Here is a 14,870-nt window from a genome sequence, read left to right on the forward strand (position 1 = left end):
CGGAGAGCATAGTTTCCTTCTAGGGACAGGAGATGTTCTCTTGTGTGGCTCAGGGAACACATGTTGTATCCTAAGTTGGTATTCCAAAACAGGCCTCTGAGGACAGATGCCTGAAAACCTAATCTAGGTTTCCAATGAGGTCAGAAGAGCATGTCAGGTTCAATCTTCTGACTCAGGACCATTGACTTGGCTGTCTGCCTCGATGGAGGTGAACAGGGTGTTTCAGACATGCATTGGCATCCAGATAGGCCTCCAATATTGGAATGGGCTAAGGGGCCTTGCAGGTTCCTCCTAAACTGGAGGGTTTGGGCATATGTGACGCCCACAGTTTCCTTGGGGATGGCCGACACAGCCCTCTGGTGTGGCTGCAGAGACTCCATCTTGGAGGACATGTGAGCCATGGTTTTGAGAGAGAAGTCTACAAATACGAACTCAGGTTAGGGTTAGTGTCGAGGTGATTGCAGGCCCAATGTATAGAACTGGAGGACAGCTGATCAGGAACTATAATTAGGGTGAATTGAATGTGGTAGTACAGGCTTTAATATCTGGATTGTGTGTCCTGGATGGCCTCGGAATGTAGGTGTGTTTTCATGGGTCCATGAGAGATTTTTCCCCTCTAAGGATCCCAGCGGCTCCCAATACTTTAGTGGCTTTTTCGTGGAAGGGAAGAGTGATGGTCTCCAACTTAGTGGTGCCCCAAAACAGAGATTCCAGAGATGGGCTCTGGGTCTGGGCACTTGGAAAATCCCACCAAGGGTTAGTATTTGGTCCTAGGGGCGTACCAGGCCTTCATTGCAGATCCTGGTGGTGCAATTGAGAGTGCTGGCTTGAAAGTATGCTCAAGCTGAGTGTCACAATGTCTGTTTGTGCCCATGGCAGCCCTAAGGAGTGGGCGTGGTCTCATTGGCCATGCAGCTGGCTCCTACTCTGAGGCTTGGAAAACCATCCCAAAGCCAAGTTTCCTGCCTTGGGGCAATAGGAGTTCTCTATTGTGCTTCAGGTTCCCCCATTGGCAGGGATTCCAACAAAGGTCTGGGGACAGATGCCTGAAGACTAAGGATGGGTAGAGATGAAGGACCTGGGACATGGCCGGTCTAACATGCTGGATATGGGCCCGGCTCTCTGAGTGGCTGACAGGAGGTCGGGCTCAGGCTCTGTCAGACACAGAACTAGTGGCCAGGGTAGTCTATAAATCGAGGCAGAATCTCTCGAGGGCCGAGCAGATTGTACCTCATGTGGGATTTCCCGGCAATCACACCAGGCACTACTTCTTTCTGTGGGGAAGGCAGAATGCTGGTTGTGGCTCCGGATTTCCCTATCAAGAGGGCTTGGCGACCAGTAGGGTGAGGGAGGAATTGTAAACAGTTGGGTAGCAGAGCTCTACCGCATGGATGCCTGGAATGCACACCTCCTTTGACCATTGCAGCTGAGGAACATGGCAGGTTCATTCTGGTGGCTCTAGGGCGAGTACCTAGTCCTTGAGTTGAGAGGTATTCACTTGAAGATGGGTCAAAATGCTGGTTTGTTACCAGGGATATCTTAGAATGTGCTGGCGGCTAAGAGGCCTGGCAGAATTCTCCCACCCAGAGGGACTGACACAGGTCTAAGAGCATGGTTTCCTTATGGGTACAGGAGATGTTCTGTTGTGTGTCTCAGGACCACATGTTGTATCATACGTTGGTATTCCAGAATAGGTCTCTGAGGACAGAGGCCTGAAAACCTAATCCAGGGTTCCAATGAGGTCTTGCGGCATGTCAGGTTCAATCTTCTGTCTCAGAAAGATTGACTTTGGTGTCTGCCTGGATGTAGGTGGTCAGGCTGTTTCAGACTGTGCATTTGCATCTTGAGCAGCCTCCAATATTGGGGTGGGCTCAGGGGCCTTGGAGGTTTCTTCTAATCTGGAGGGTTTGGGAAAATGTGATGGGCACATTTTCCTTCGGAATGGCAGACACAGTCCTGTGGTGTGGATGCAGAGACCCAATCCTGGAGGGCATGTGAGCTATGGTTTTTGGAGAGAAGTCTGCAAACAGAAACTCGGGCTAGGGTTAGTGGTGAGGTGATCACATGCCCAATGCATAGACCTAGAGGGCAGCTGGTCAGGAACTGTAATTACAGTAACTCAAAGGCGATAGCACAGGCTTTTCTGTCTGGATTGTGTGTAAAGGATGGCTCAGAATGCAGGTGTGGTCCCATGGACCCACGGGAGATTTTTCCTCTTTAAGGATCCCAGCGGTTCCAAATACTTTGTGGGATTTTTCAGGGAAGGGAAGAGTGCTGTTTTCCATTTTAGGGGTGTTCCAAAACAGGGGTTCCAGAGATGGACTCTGGGTTGGGCGCATGGAAAATCCCACCAAGGGTTCGCATTTGGGCCTAGGGGCGTACCAGGCCTTCAAAGCTAGATCATGGTGGTGCAGCTAAGAGGGCTGGCTTGAAAGCATGCTAAGGCTGAGGATCTACATGCCTATTTGTACCCAGGGTGGCCCCCACGAGCGGGTGTGGTCTCATTGGTCATGTAGCTGGCTCCTACTCTGAGGGTTGGAAAACCATCTCAAAAGCCACGTTTCTTGCTTTGGGGAAATGGGAGTTCTCTATTCTGCTTCAGAATCCCCCATTGGCAGGGATTCCAGCACAGGTCTGGGTACAGATGCCTGAATACCAAGGATGGGTAGAGATGATGGCCTTGAGCCATGGACGGTCTTACATGCTGGATTCAGAACCCGCCCTCTGGAAGGCTGACATGAGGTCGAGGTTCAGGCTATGTCAGACACAGAACTAGTGGCCAGGGCAGTCTATTATTCAGGGTTCCGTCAAGGCAGGAGTAGATTGATCCTCATGTGGGGTTCCTGGGCAGACTCACCAGGCACTTCTTTTTATGGGGAAGGCAGAATGCTGTGTTGTGGCTCCAGTATTCCCTATAAAGTGTGCTTGGGGACCAGTAGGGTGAGATGGAATTGTAAACACAAGCTACAGTTCAGTTCAGTGCCAGGCGGAAGGCAGTTTCAATAGGATGCTTCTTATGCGAGATATCCAGCATGTGAGTAAGGGTGGATGTCAGATGTTTGCTCACACTGGAGTTTGTGTCTATGATGACTGACAAATGGAGGGTTGGCATCCAGAGGCCATGTAGGATTTCCCACACTGAGGCTTGTGAGATGCTTCAAACAGCAAGGTTTATTTCTACTGGACATTTGGAGTTTGGTGTATTAGCTCCAGGGTCCTCCATATGGAAATTTTGGGTAAAAGAGTTCTCTCGCATGGATGCCCAGAAAGCATATCTCAATGGACCATGCAGCTGAGGAACATGCCACTTTTGTTCTGGTGACTCTGGGGTGAAGAACCAAGGCCTTGAGTTGACATGGAATGTCTTGAACAGGGGTTGCAATCCTGGTTTGTTACCAGGGAGATCTTAAGACACTGCTGGTGGCTAAAGTGCCATTCAGGAGTCTCCTACCTTGAGGGTTTGACACAGGTCCAAGAGCACGTTTTCCTCTGGGGACAGGAAATTTTGTGCCGTGTAGCTTAGAGACCACAGGTTGTATCATATGTTGGTATTCCAGAACAGACCTCTGAGGACATGCATGAAAACCTAATTGGGGTTCCAATGAGGTCCTAGGGTCATGTGTGTTTCAATCTTCAGACTCCGGACAATTGACTTGATTTTCGGCCTAGATGTAGGGACCAAGGGTGTTTCAGACTGTGCATTTGCGTAGAGAGCAGGCTCCAATATTGGGGTGGGCTCAGGGGCCTTGCAGGTTTTTCTAATCTGGAGGGTTTGGGCAAGTGGGTCGGGCAAAGTTTCCTTTGGTATGGAAGGCAAAGTCCTGTGGTGTGGATCCAGGGACACCATCCTGGAGGGAATGTGATCCATGTTTTGAGAGAGAAGTCTTCAAACACAAAATAGGGTTAGGGTCAGTGGCGATGTGATCACAGGCCCAGTATATAGACTTGGAGTGCAGTTCTTCAGGAACTGTAATTTGGGTGATGTGAGGCAGCAGCACAAGCTTTTATATCTGGACTCTTGTCCCGGTTGGCCTCGGAATGCAGATGTTGTCTCATGGGTACACAGGAGATTTTTCCTCTGTTAGGATCCTAGCGGCTCCCAATAGTTTGGTGGCTTTTTTTGGGAAGTGAAGAGTGCTGTTTTCCATCTTAGGGGTGACCCAAAACAGGGATTCCAGAAACAGGATATGGGTCTTGGTCCTTGGAATATCCCAACAAGTGTTAGTATTTGGGATTAGGGGCATACCAGGCATTCAATGCAGGATCCTGCTGGTGCAACTGAGAGGCCTTATTTGAAAGCATGCTCAGGCTGAGGGTCACAATGCCTATTTGTGCCCAGGGCAGCTCCCATGAGTGACCATGGCCTCATGGGCCACGCAGCTAATTACCACTCTGAGGGTTGGACACCCATCCCAACGACCAGGTTTCCTGCCAGCGGGAAAGAGGAGAGCTCTTGGGTTTTAGTTACCTCCATAGGCAGGGATTTGAGCTATGGTCTGGGGAGAGATGCCTGAATATCCAGGTTGAGTAGATGTGATGGCTTCAGGTCACAACAGGTCCCACCTGCAGAATATGGGACCCACTGTCTGCATGGCTGAATGGAGGTCATGGCTCAAGCTGTGCCAGACAAAGCCTGAGTGCCCACAGCATCCTATGATAATATGGTCCATCAAGGGTCATGCAGGTGGATACTCATGTGTGTTTTCTTGGCAGACTCACCAGGCATTTCTTTCTGTGGGACAGGCAGAATGCTGCATTGTGTCTCGAGAATTCCCTATCAAGAGACCTTGGGGACCAGGGGGGTGAGGATGGAATGGTAAACACAAACTACAGATCAATCCAGTGCCAATCAGAAGGCTTATTAGAGTTATCCAGCAACTGAGTAAGGGTGAATATCAGATGTTTGCTAACACTCTAGTTTGTGTCTATGATGACTGACAAATGGAGGGGTGGCACAAGAGGCCATGGAGGATTTCCCATACTGTCACTTGTGAGATGCTCCAAACAGCAAGGTTTGGGATAGGGGGATTTTGGTTTGTTTGCTCCAGGGTCCCCCACATGGAAAGTTTGTGTAGCAGAGCTCTCCCACGTCGATGCCTGGAAAGCACGACTCCATGGTCCGTTGCAGCTGAGGAAATGGCAGGTTCGATCTGGAGGCTTTGGGGCTAAGTTCCAAGCAGCCTGAGTTGACATGGAGTTTCATGCTGTTGGATCACAATGCTGGTTGGGATCCATGGAGAAGTTAGAATGTTGGTGTGGTCAGAGGGTCATGCAGGATTCTCCAACACTGTGACTTGGACACAGGTACCAAGAGCAAGGTATCCTTCTGAGGAGAGGAGGGGTTCTGTAGTGTGGCTCAGGGACCACATGTTGGAATAGAAGTTGGTATTTGAGTAACAGGACCCTGGGGGTAGGCAACTGAAAATCTAAGCTCTGATATCGATGAAGTCCTAGAGGCATGTCAGGTTCAATCTGCTTACTCAAGGCCTTTGACTTAAATGTCTGTGTGGAGGCATGGTCTCATTTTGTGTCAGAATGCGCATTTGGGTCCAGAGCGTTCTTCAAAATGGAGGTGTGCTCAGGGGCTTTGTACTTTCCTCCTAATCTTCAGGGTTTTGGCAACAGTGAGGATAGCGTTTCCTTCAGGAAGGTAGGCACAGTTGTCCGGTATGGCTCCAGAGGCCCCATCCTGAGAACATGTGGGCTAAGGCTTTCAAGACAGAAATCTGGAAACGCAAATTAGTGTTAGGGTGAGGTGATCACAGGCCCGATCTGCAGGCCCCAAGTACAGCTCATATTGTACTGAAATTAAGGTGTCATAGAGGCGGTATCACAGGCTCTTCTGTCTGGATTGTGTGTCCAGGACAGTTGCAAAATGTAGGAGTATTTCATGGTGACATGGGAGATTCCTCGTCTCTGGGGATTCTGCCCAGCTCCCAAGAGTTTTGTGTCTCTGGGGGAAGGGAAGGATGCTGTTTTCCGTCTCAGGGGACATCCACAAGAGGGATTTCAGAGACAGATCCTTGTCCTAGGCACCTGGTAAACACGAATGAGGGTGAGGATTTTGACCTAGGAACCTGGCAGGTCCACTCTGTGGGCTCCTGGTCCAGCTACAGAGGGAGTTTATTTGAAAGTAGGCTCACACTGAGAGTCACAATGCCTCTTTGTGCCCAAGGCGGCTCCCATGAGTGGCCGTGGTCTCATGGGCCATGTAGCTGGTTCCCACTCTGAGGGTTGGTCACCCATCTCACTATCCAGGTTTCCTGCCATCAGGAATGAGGAGTACTCTTGTGCTTAAGGTTCTCCTATAGGCAGGGATTTGAGCTACGGTCTGGGGAGAAATGCCTGAATACCAGGTTGAGTAGAGATGACGGCTTCAGGCCACGGCATTTCCCACCTGCAGAATACGTGGACCACTGTCTGGAGGTTGTGGTTCAGAATGTGTCAGACAGAGCCTGAGTGCCCATTGCAGCCTATGATATTAGTGTGCTGTCGAGGGACATGCAGGTGGATTCTCATGTGGGGTTTCTGGGCAGAATCACCAGGCAAGTCTTCTTTCGGTGTGGTAGGCAGAATGCTGCATCGTGGCTCCGGAATTCCGTATCAAGTGGGTTTGTGGACCAGGAGGTTGAGGATGGAATTGTAAACACAAGCTATGGTTAAATTCAGTGCCAAGAAAGGAAACAAAAGCGAAAATAAACTTCTGGGACTTCATCAAAATCAAAAGCTTCTGCACAGCAAAGGAAACAGTCAAAAAAACAAAGAGGCAACCCACGGGATGGGAGAAGATATTTGCAAATGACAGTACAGACAAAAGGTTGATATCGAGGATCTATAATGAACTCCTCAAACTCAACCCACATGAAACAGACAAACACATCAAAAAATGGGCAGAAGATATGAACAGACACTTCTCCAATCAAGACATACAAATGGCTATCAGACACATGAAAAAATGCTCATCATCATTAGCCCTCAGGGAGATTCAAATTAAAACCACATTGAGATATCACCTTACACCAGTTAGAATGGCCAAAATTAACAAAACAGGAAACAACATGTGTTGGAGAGGATGTGGAGAAAGGGGAACCCTCTTACACTGTTGGTGGGAATGCAAGTTGTTGAAGCCTCTTTGGAGAACAGTGTGGAGATTCCTCAAGAAATTAAAAATAGAGCTTCCCTATGACCCTGCAATTGCACTCCTGGGTATTTACCCCAAAGATACAGATGTCGTGAAAAGAAGGGCCATCTGTACCCCAATGTTTATAGCAGCAATGGCCACAGTCGCCAAACTATGGAAAGAACCAAGATGCCCTTCAACGGATGAATGGATAAGGAAGATGTGGTCCATATACACTATGGAGTATTATGCCTCCATCAGAAAGGACGAATATCCAACTTTTGTAGCAACATGGACGGGACTGGAAGAGATTATGCTGAGTGAAATCAGTCAAGCAGAGAGAGTCAATTATCATATGGTTTCACTCATTTGTGGAGCATAACCAATAGCATGGAGGACAAGGAGCGTTAGAGACTAGTAGGGAATTTGGGTAAATTGGAAGGGGAGGTGAACCATGAGAGACTATGGACTCTGAAAAACAGTCTGAGGGGTTTGAAGTGGCGGGGGGGTGGGAGGTTGGGGCACCAGGTGGTGGGTATTATAGAGGGCACAGCTTGCATGGAGCACTGGGTGTGGTGAAAAAATAATGAATACTGTTTTTCTGAAAATAAATAAATTGGGGGAAAAAAAAAGAAAAAAAATTCAGTGCCAAGGGGTAGGCAGCTCCAGTGTGCAGTAGCTGATTTGAGATATCCAGCACCTGACTAAGGGTGGATGTCAGATGCTTGCTCACACTGGAGTTTGTGTCTATGATGAATGACAAATGGCAGGATGGCGTCCCGAGGCCATGGAGGATTTCCCACGCTGGGGCTTGTGAAATGCTCCAAACAGCAAAGTTTCTTCTACTGGTCAGGGAGAGTCTGGTTTCTTTGCTCCTGGGTCCCCCATATGGAAACTTTGGGTAGCAAAGCAATCTCGCATGTATGCCAGGAAAGCACAACTCCATTGACCTTTGTAGCTGAGAAACACAGCAGGTTCGTTCTGGTGCCTCTAGGGTGAAGTTCCAAGAGGTCTGAGTTGACATGGAGTTTCATGCTGTTGGATCACAGTGCTGGTTTGCATCCAGGGAGACATTAGAATGTTGGGGTGGTCAGAGGCCCATGCAGGATTCTCCTGCACGGAGTCTTGGACACAGCTACCAAAAGCAACGTATCCTTCTGGGCACAGGATAGGTTCTGTTGTGTGGCTCAGCGACCACATGTTGGAATATAAGTTGGTATTGGAGAACAGGTCTCTGGCGACAGGTACCTGAAAACCTAAGCTTGGGTATAGATGAAGTCCTAGAGGCCTGTCAGGTTCTATCTTCTGAATCAGGGCCTTTGACTTGGATGTCTTGGACCTGGAGGCACGTCCTCATTGTGTGTCAGAATGTGCATTTGGGCTTTCAGGAGAGGGGGACAAGATGGCAGGGTTGTAGGAGGTGGCGCCTTTTCAGCCAGTACCCCAAAGTAAGCTGATTACCTATCAAAGAACTCCATTCACCCATGAAATCAGCGTGAGATCAGAATTATACACGTCGGGATCTCTACTGGGGCAGAAGATGCCAGTGGGCAGGTAAAGCAGAATGGGAAGGTGGACTGATATCAGAAGATAAACAAAAGGAGGGAGAGAGCCACCAGAGGCGGCCAGTTGGAAAGTAATACCCCAATACGAGTGAGAGTGCCCTGCATCTGGGGACCAGCATTAACTTGGAGACTGGTTGAAAGCACTCCAAAAGAGCAAAGGATCGCGGGGGGAAACTGTGGGAATCGGGGCAGCTAGGGACAGGGGCTTAAGTCCCAGGTCCCAGGACAGCCTCCCTGGTGCTGAGGCAGAGAAAGTGCGGTGAAGAAACCAGGTCTTGGTCCCTAGGCTGCCAGCGCACCCGAGAATGCCTGGGTTCTGGCTCCTGTGAGGGGATGGGAGCCACACGGGTCGGCAGAACGCGCAAGACCTACTACAAAGCCTGAGATATGCACACACGTCCCTCATGCTCCCCTGAGAGAGTTACAAAGGCCCGGCCGGCGCACTTTGACCCCTGCCATTGTATCAAAGCTTAAGCTGCACGCCCCCAAACTCTCCCCTGACAAAGGTGCGCCAAAGCTCAGCCTGGTGCATTCGGACCTGCACCCCGTTCTCAGTGCCTGAGACGCGCAAGCGACCCATAGCCACCCCTGAAGGAGGGGTGTGCAAGCAGGGCTCTCTTAGACCCAGCAAGACCAGGCACTCCCGGCCCAGGCCAGCGGGAAAATCTCAGTGTGCGATTGCTGCTTGGAACCTCTCTGGCAGATGGGAGCTCCCAGAGAGCCGCCACTGCCTTGGGTTTGGGTACAAGCAAAAATCCTGCGCCCCCAGGGTCTGCAACTTGGAACCCGCTCTGCCAATGGCCGAGGGGGAACTTATTTAGGCTCTGCACCCAGACTGAGGCTTCTCTCTGAGAGGGAGATCAGGGTGCAGTTTGTTTACCTCTAAAACTACAAAAACCATCAAAGGCGGTAAAGGTGAGAGAAAAAAAAGTGAACTAACACAAAAACCACCAGAGAACAAAAGCCTGAAAAAAAACAGTTTCCTCAGAGCCCACTCCCTTGAGGGGGGCGGGGGGACTTAACTCAGGAAACATCATTGACTGACAACCCACATGGCAGTCCCCTCCCCCAGAAAACAAACCAAGAAAGAAAAAAAAAGGAATACAAGAGAACAACCACTACATCATAGGAAAACTTGTATTGTTCACTCGTTCCCACTATTCTGGTTCATTTTTTTTTCTTTTTTACACATAGGTAATTTTTTTAAACTATTTACCAGCACAGTGAGCTGTACATTACATCAAATTCCATAATACCCTTCTAATATAAACTTTTTGATACATACACCTATGTATTTCTTTTGCATTTTTATATTTTGAATTCTTTTTTTATTTTATTTTAGTTTAATCTTGTTTATTCCTTTTTATTTTTATCCTCTAATATTCATATAGAGTTAAACTTCAAAGTAATCCCCTTTCCCCAATCAATACTACCCCTATAGGTAAACCAATTTTTAATCCCCTTTATCTTAGGAATGTTGAGTCCTTTAACAAAGATATCAAGATACATCCAGGAAGAATCAAAACAACCTTCCTCGCACACACTGAGAATTTATAAGAACTCTTCCATCTTCTTCTTCCACCAGTGTTTCTGTGTTTTTGTGCTTGTCCTGATAGCATATAAATCTGACACTTGGGGTTCTTTTTGATGAGGTTCATTCTTTATTTGCATATATATTTTTTTTCTCTTGTCATATACTTGTATCAGTCTTTTTGTTTCTTTTTGTTTTTCTACTTCATAAATCTTACCTTGGGGCCCATCTGGAATGAACATTCTCTTTCATCTTCCCTTTCTTTCCTGTCTCTCTCTCTCTTTCTCCTTTTTTTTTCTTTTTCTTTTCTTTAGTCTGTCATTTGGGTGGGGAATCCTGATTGCTCAGAAGTGTTCCAGGGTACACCTTGACTGCACCACGTTAGATACATCCAGCTACATCTTTTCAGTCATCTCCCATCAAAATGACTAAGAGGAGGAATGCCAAACAGAAGAAAAATACAGAGGATGGACCTTCTGCAAAAGAGCTAACAGCTATCAACATAGACAATATGTCAGAAAGAGAATTCAGGCTAACAATTATCCAGGCAATAGCTAGGTTGGAGAAAGCCATGGATGACAAAACGGAGTCGATTAGGGCTGAACTGAAAGCGACCAGAAGGATGTTCACAATGTTAGGGAGGAGTTTAAAGCCACCAGGGAGGAGGATCACAATGCTCTCAATGAGTTCCAATCTAATCTAAACTCTCTCAAAGATAGGGTAACTGAGACAGAAGATAGAATTAGTGATCTGGAGGACAAACATAGAGAAAGGATCAGGAGGAAGTCTGGAACAAACAGCTTAGAAACCACGAAAATAGAATCAGGGATATAAACGATGCCATGAAGCATTCCAACATCAGAATTATTGGAATCCCTGAAGGGGAGGAGAAAGGAAGAAGTCTAGAAGATATAGTGGAACAAGTCCTTCATGAAAATTTTCCCAATCTCGTGAATGGAACCAGCATTCATGTACTCGAGGCTGAACGGTCTCCACCCAAGATTATACATTCAAAAAAAAAATCACAACAACTGATAGTCAAATAGAGAAATTATAATTGTAGGTATAATCTCTTGAAAGCCACCAGGGCAAAGAGGCTTCTTACATACAGAGGGAAGCCCATCAGAATAACGTCAGACCTGTCCACATAGACCTGGCAAGCCAGAAAAGGCTGGAAAGATATAATCAGGGCACTAAATGAGAAGAGCATGCAGCCAAGAATACTTTATCCAGCAAGACTGACATTCAAAATGGATGGAGAGATAAAGAGTTTTCAAGACCGGCAAGGCTTAAAAGACTATGCAACCACCAAGTCGACACTGCAGGAAATATTAAGGGGGGTTCTATAAAAGAGGAAAAATCCCAAGAATAGCATTGAACAGAAATATAGAAACAGTCTACAGAAAGAAAGACTTCAAAGGTAACTCGATGTCAATAAAAATGTATCTATCAATAATCACTCTCAATGTGTATGGCCTAAATGCGCTGATGAAATGGCACAGGGTTGCAGATTGGATAAAATCCTGTCGGACCCATCCATATGTTGTCTACAAGAGACCCATTTTGAACCTAAAGATATACCCAGACTGAAAGTGAAGGGATGGAGAAGAATCGTTCATGCCAATGGGCCTCAAAAGAAGTCTGGTGTAGTGATTCTCATATCAGATAAATTAGATTTTAGACTAAAGACTGTAGTCAGAGATACAGAAGGACACTACATAATCTTTAAAGGGACTATCCACCAAGATGATATAACTATTGTAAATATCTATGCTCCCAATATGGGAGCATCCAATTACTTAAGAAAACTGTTAATCAAGATAAAGAGTCATATTAATATGAATACACTAATCGTAGGAGATCTTAACACACCTCTCTCAGAAATAGACAAATCATCAAAGCAGAAAATCAATAAAGAAACAAGAGCATTGAATGACACATTGGACCAGATGGACCTCATAGATATATATAGAACATTCCACCATAAAACAACAGAATACTCATTCTTCTCAAGTGCACATGGAAAGTTCTCCAGAATATACCACATACTGGGTCACAAATCAGGGCTCAACCAATACCAAAAGACTGAGATTATTCCCTGCATATTCGCAGATAACAATGTTTTGAAACTGGAGCTCAATCACAAGGGAAAGTTCAGAAGGTACACAAACACCTGGAAGCTAAAGTCCACCATGCTTAAGAATGCTTGGATCAACCAGGAGATCAAAGAAGAACTGAAACAATTCATGGAAACCAATGAGAATAAAGACACTTCTGTCCAAAACCTATGGGATACAGCAAAGGCGGTACTAAGGGGGGAATACATAGCCATCCAAGCCTCCCTCAAAAAAATTGAAAAATCCAGAATACACCAGCTGTCTCTACACCTTAAAGAACTGGAGACTCAACAACAAATCAAACGAACTCCACACATAAGAAGGGAAATCATTAAGATTAGAGCTGAGATCAATGAGGTAGAAACCAGAGATACAGTAGAACGTATCAATGAAACTAGAAGCTGTTTTTTTGAAAGAATCAATAAGATCGATAAACCATTGGCCTCACTAATTCAAAAGAAAAGAGAGAAAGCCCAAATTCATAAAATTATGAATGAAAAAGGAGAGATCACAAGGAACACCAAGGAAGTAGAAACAATCATCAGAAGTTATTGTCAACAGTTATATGCCAATAAGCTTAGCAACCTAGAGATGAAATGAATGCATTCCTGGAAAACTATAAACTACAAAAATTGAACCAGGAAGAAATCGACAACCGGAACAGACTGATATCTAATAACGAGATGAGGCAGTGATCAAAACTCTCCCAAAAAACAAGAGCACAGGAGCTGACGGATTCCCTGGGGAATTCTACCAAACTTTCAAAGAATAAATAACACCTATTCTGAAGTTGTTTCAAAAAATTGAAGCAGAAGGAAAACTTCCAGACCCTTTCTATGAAGCCAGCATTACCCTGATCCCCAAACCAGGCAAAGACCCTACCAAAAAGGAGAATTTTAGACCAATATCACTGATGAATATGGATGCTAAGATTCTCAACAAAATCCTAGCCAACAGGATCCAACAGAACATTAAAAAGATTATCCACCATAATCAGGTGGGATTCATCCCTGGGCTACAAGGATGGTTCAACATTCACAAATCAATCAATGTGATACAACAAATTCATATGAGAAGAGAGAAGAACCACATAGTCCTCTCAATTGATTCAGAAAAAGCATTTGACAAAATCCAGCATCTGTTCCTGACTAAAACGCTTCAAAGTATAGGGATAGAGGGAACATTCCTGAACCTCATCAAATCTATCTATGAAAGACCCACAGCAAATATCATCCTCAATGGGAAAAAGCTTGCAGCCTTCCCGTTGAGATCAAGAACAAGACAAGGATGCCCACTTTCACCACTCTTGTTCAACATAGTATTAGAAGTCCTAGCAACAGCAATTAGACAACAAAGAGAAATAAAAGGTATCCAAATTGATAATGAAGAAGTCAAACTCTCTCTCTTCACAGATGACATGATTCTTTATATGGAAAACCCAAAAGACTCCACCCCCAAACTACTAGAACTCATACAGCAATTCAGCAACGTGGCAGGATACAAAGTCAATGTGCAGAAATCAGTGGCTTTCTTATACACTCACAATGAAAATACAGAAAGGGAAATTAGAGAATCGATTCCATTTACTATAGCACCAAGAACTGTAAGATACCTGGGAATAAACCTAACCAAAGAGGTAAAGGATCTGTGCTCGAGGAACTACAGAACACTCATGTAAGAAATTGAAGAAGACACAAAAAGATGGAAGACCATTCCGTGCTCTTGGATCGGAAGAATAAACATTGCTAAAATGTCTATACTGCCTAGAGCAATCTATACTTTTAATGCCATTCCGATCAAAATTTCACCAGTATTCTTCAAAGAGCTGGAGAAAATAATCCAAAAATTTGTATGGAATCAGAAGAGACCCCAAATCACTAAGGAAATGTTGAAAAACAAAAATAAATCTGGGGGCATCACATTACCTGATTTCAAGCTTTATCACAAAGCTGTGATCACCAAGACAGCATGGTACTGGCATAAAAACAGACACATAGACCAGTGGAACAGAGTAGAGAACCCAGATACAGACCCTCAACTCTATGGTCAATTTATCTTCGACAAAACAGAAAAAAAGATACAGTGGAAAAAAGACAGTCTCTTCAATAAATGGTGCTGGGAAAACTGAACTGAAACTCGACCATTCTCTTACACCGTACACAAAGATCAACTCAAAATGGATAAAAGACCTCAATGTGAGACAGGAATCCATCAGAATCCTAGAGGAGAACATAGGCAGTTATCTCTTCGATATCAGCCACAGCAACTTCTTTCAAGATATGTCTCCAAAAGCAAAGGAAACAAAAGCAAAAATAAACTTTTGGGACTTCATCAAAATCAAAAGCTTCTGCAGAGCAAAGGAAACAGTGAAGAAAACAAAGAGGCAACCCACGGGATGGGAGAAGATATTTGCAAATTACAGTACAGACAAAAGATTGATATTCAGGATCTATAATGAACTCCTCAAACTCAACACACACGAAACAGGAAAACATATCAAAATTGGGCAGAAGATATGAGCAGACCCTTCTCCAATC

This window comes from Neovison vison, chromosome 7, assembly GCF_020171115.1.
Source record: "Neovison vison isolate M4711 chromosome 7, ASM_NN_V1, whole genome shotgun sequence".
Taxonomy (NCBI): Eukaryota; Metazoa; Chordata; class Mammalia; order Carnivora; family Mustelidae; genus Neogale; species Neogale vison.